Raw genomic sequence first — 4703 nt, 5'->3', positions numbered from 1 at the left:
ATCTACAAGTAAAGCATTTTCTATGGAGGTTGAGAAATTTGTACCAATTTTTCCAATTCCAAGTATTTTTCCTCTGTTGTTGTCTCCATAGGTTACATGTCCACTTCTCTTAGGAGTGAGGTCAATAAATTTTGAAGCATCTCCTGTCATGTGCTTGGAACATCCACTATTAATGTACCAAGTTTGGTTGCTGGAATCCTTCAAGACAAAGAAAGGGTTGATTTAGGTACCCAAGTTTTCTTTGGGTCCTTAATGTTAGTATTAACAAAAGAACCTTTTGGAATCCACACCATATTCTTGAGATTGTTAAAGTTCTTTATAATGTAGCATGTTGAGGAATTATGACCATTCTTTCCACAATAAAAACATGTTACTAAAGGAAAACTAGTAACTTGAGTGGGAACAAAGAAATTTTTGTACTTCTTCTGTTGTTTTTGAGGATTATATCCTAATCTTGTCTTATCAAACACACATTTTTGCTTTCCTAATATTATATCTAAATTATTTCTTCCATTCATAAATTTTGCAAGAGTGTTTCTTAAATTACTAATTTCTTCCTTAAATTTATTGCAGGTTGAACATGGATGATTTGCTTTATTAGTATCTAACTTAGTTTTAATTTCATGTTTTTCATTTTTAGAATTAATCATCTTAATTTCAGTTTTGAGATTATCTAATTAATTATTTAATTTTGAAATCTCGTTTTCTAGTTTTGAAATTGTTTTCTTATATGATGATACTAATTTTGCAAGTTTAAATGATTCTTTATGTAAATCATTGAATGCATCTTGAAGTTCATCAAATGAGATTGAGATATCATTGTTAGAAGATGTTACCTCTTCTTCGCTTTCATAGTCTTTGGCCATAAGTCCCAAATTAACAACTTCATTTTCAAAGTCACTTGTAGAATCTGTGTCATTTTCTTCCCAAGTGATATAGGCTTTCTTCCCCTTCTTTTCTTTGAAACTTTTCTTATTAGATTTTTCCATCTTTCTTTTATAGACTGGACATTCTAATCTCAAATGTCCTGGTTGATTACACTCATAGCATTTTGGGGTTGAAGAAGAGTCTTCTCTTTTTCTTTTATTGTTGAAGTTGAATCTTTTTCGGTTTCCTTTATTTCTAAGGAATTTGTTGAATCTCTTTATAAAGAGGCTGAAATCCTCATCATCCTCTAAATCATCTTCCTCAATATTTTCTTCTTTCTCATCTTCTTGTTGAGTAGATGATGATGTTTTGAGTGCTATCCCTTTCTTTCTTTTATCACTTTCCTCATTTTGATTTAGTCTCATTAATTCCATTTCATGTTCTTGAAGTTTTCCGAACAATGAGGCAAGAGATATGGTTGTCAGATCTTTTGATTCAGCAATTGCAGTCACTTTCGGTTGCCATTCCCTACTCAAACATCTCAAAACTTTGTTAATAAGATATTCATTAGGAAACACTTTTCCTAGAGATGCAAGATGATTAATTATATGTAAATCTCTTTTGCATGTCTTGTATGCTTTCATTTTGATTCATTCTAAATAATTCATATTCATGAGTGAGAGTGTTTATCCTAGATCTTTTCACATCATTAGTGCCTTCATGTGTTACTTCAAGTGTATCCCACATTTCTTTAGCACTTTTACAATTTGAAATTCTAAAATATTCATCAATTCCTAAAGCAGAAGTGATTATATTTTTGGCTTTTAAGTTATATTGAACCTTTCTTCTATCATCTTCACTCTATTGATCTTTGGGCAAATTTTTTATTTCATGACCTACTACAATAGTGGGAATGAAAGGACCATTTTCAATAGCATCCCATATGTTTAAGTCTATGGCTTCTATAAAAAATTTGCATCCTAGATTTCCAATAATGATACCCTTCACCATTGAATATAGGAGGTCTATTAATAGAGTTTCCTTTAGAAAATAAAAAATTTGATGAGGCCATTTCAATTCTTGCAGCTTTTAAGCCTTATACAAGAAACCTGCTCTTGATACCACTTGTTAGACAAGTAGCCTAGTATAACTTAAGAGTGGGGGTGAATTAAGTTATCTAATTTTTCTTCTCTTTATAAGTTTTTCTAACTTCTTTCTTATAAATTCAATATCATAAACAAATTGTATGTAATGATGCAAAAACTTCACAACAAAATTAAAAGTATAGGGAAAGGGAATTGCAAACTTGATTTTATACTGGTTCGGCCAACCTTGCCTACATCCAGTCCTCAAGTATCCCACTTGAGATTTTCACTATGCTTGTAACTTTTACAAGACTCAAATTCTCCAACACCTAGAAATTCCCTTTCCTCGTGTTGAGAATCACATACCAACAAGGAGAACACTTTCTCCTTTACAAATCAATAGATGAATTTGAATGAAGTAGAACAACTCTCTTTTGAAGAGTGGATTTTACACTTTGTTGATCTAGTAGAACTCTTTAGATAATGTTTGCAAAATGATTTTGGCCAAGTGATTTGTAAAGATAATTTTCACAATAGAGTTCGTAACCTTTTTATGAAAAATTATTGGTATTTATAGATGATTGTTTCATAGGTTTTGACTTTTCATGAAGAGTTGTGACTTTCTAAAAATTTTCAGAAAATAGGCTCTGATAATCGATTACAAGACTTGGTAATCGATTACAAAGGTTTAATTTCAAAATGTTTGGAACGTTGTATAATTTAAATTCAAATTTTGAAATTATATCTTCTGGTAATCGATTACAAGAATGGGTAATCGATTACCAGAGCACGTTTTAATAAGTAAATTTTGAATATATGAGTTTCATCCTCTGGTAATCGATTACATGTACTGGTAATCAATTACCAGACTCTTAAAACTATAATTAGCTTATTAAAACTTAAGATATAGAAAACTTCTATTTTCAAAACCTTATTTATATAAAAAAGATTATATTTGGGTTTTCTTGAAATTCTTTATTTTAAATGGCCAAGAATCTTATGCAATATTTTTAAAGATTTCTTTTTACATATAAAGATAGGTTGACAAGACTTATCTAAAAAATACTTTTAGATTTTTGTTTCTTGATCACCTTGTTTTAACTTGACCTCTTGTTTTCTTCAATTTCTTTGGCATCATCAAAAACTTTTACATACGTTCTTCCACAGTTAGCCTTTAACCTTATTGAATTTAGTGTTGCTTCTTGAACCTGAGGTTTGTGTAGTTCAACCCTCTCGCTTGTACCAGATATGATATGTTAGCCCTTAGATCAGGTGTACCTAGACTCTATTCTAGGACACCTCCATCCTTTCCTTGTGAGTGTTCATTGTGCATATTCTGTGTATTTGTCAAATTTATCTTAATGCCATATAGGTCAAGAGGAAAGAGAGGAAGGGGATATATACATATATTTTTTGCAAAAGTTTTGTTAGAAAGGATTTTTTTCAAAAATGGTTTTTAGAAGAATGGTTGGTCGAGGAAGGATAGTGGTTTAGGTTGATGAACAAGCACATTCAAAGTGAGGAAATCATTTTCCGCGTTAGCTCATTATTTCCTTCAAAGTTAAGCGATGACTTGGGATTGCATGTTGATTAAATGACTTTCCCAAGCCGCCTTTCAGTTTTCAGCTCGGGATGTTGCTTTGTCGTAACTTTTGCCTAGGTTACTTGAGGTGTGTTCCCTAGCGGACATTTTTTTTTATCCTCATTTTTGCCGAGGCTACCCTTTTTGTTTGTGGGTCTCCTAGCGGATCTTGCCCTAATCTTTGCGTTGCCCTCTCAACGGGTTTCTTGCAGGGCTTTTGTCTTTGCAGCATATGTGATCATTTTTCGTTCCTTCATTAAAGAGGGATGCCCCTTGCACTTATTTCGTTTGGACTTTTATCCGCAAGTCATGCCGAATTTGATTAATCTTTATGTGTTCCTTATCGTGTATTAAGCCATTGTTTCTAATGACATCCCTATTTCAAATGTGCTTGTTCATTTAAGGTTCGTTAATGAGACTTAGAATAGATAAAAGGGAAAAAGAAATGAAATAGAAAAGTGTATGACATTAAAATAAAATTTTTAATTTACACATGCCCATTTAATGTAGCTCGAGGGCCCGGGCATGCCCCGAGTTCGTGATTCATACATAGAGAAGTAGAAGGAGGTTGCCCCTTAGAGAGGCCTAGGTTGTCTGACTGTAGGGCTAGTCCTACACTTGCTTAGATGTAGCACTTCAGAAGATCTCGTGTAGAGGGAGGTCCTTTGGCTTCTTCACTCATGAAGGTGTTGTCAACCCATACCTTGAGACTTTCCTAAGAAGTAGGAATGGGTAGAAGCGATCATAGAGCTTTCTATGGTATCTTGCTTCTCAAGAGGAACATTCAAGCTGTCTCTCGATTTTCAGCTCGAACAAACATAACTATTTTTTTTTGCCTATAACGCCTTGATAACCAGAATTGGGTTTGGGGGTCGGTTTCGTGTAAAGAAGGTATTAATCATCCCTACAGTGCCCTCAATCGGTACCCTATGATGAAGTTAACGTGATAAGAATTAATAAATTAAATATTAGATCCACTTTATTAATATTAATTTACATGCTATAAATTTAAATTACACGATTGATCCTAAAATGTCTACATAGTTACTTTTATTATAACGATATTTAAGATGAGGGAATAGAGAAAAAAGAAGAGAATTGAGTGAAATACCTCTTAAACGAGCTTTACTGAATTTTCAAATAAAGGGATCTTTTAGGTGTTTTATGGA

This window comes from Cajanus cajan, chromosome 4 (assembly GCF_000230855.2).
Source record: "Cajanus cajan strain Asha chromosome 4, NIPB_CcT2T_4, whole genome shotgun sequence".
Lineage (NCBI taxonomy): Eukaryota > Viridiplantae > Streptophyta > Magnoliopsida > Fabales > Fabaceae > Cajanus > Cajanus cajan.
The sequence above is the reverse complement of the archived record's forward strand: the minus strand, read 5'-3'. Positions refer to the sequence as shown.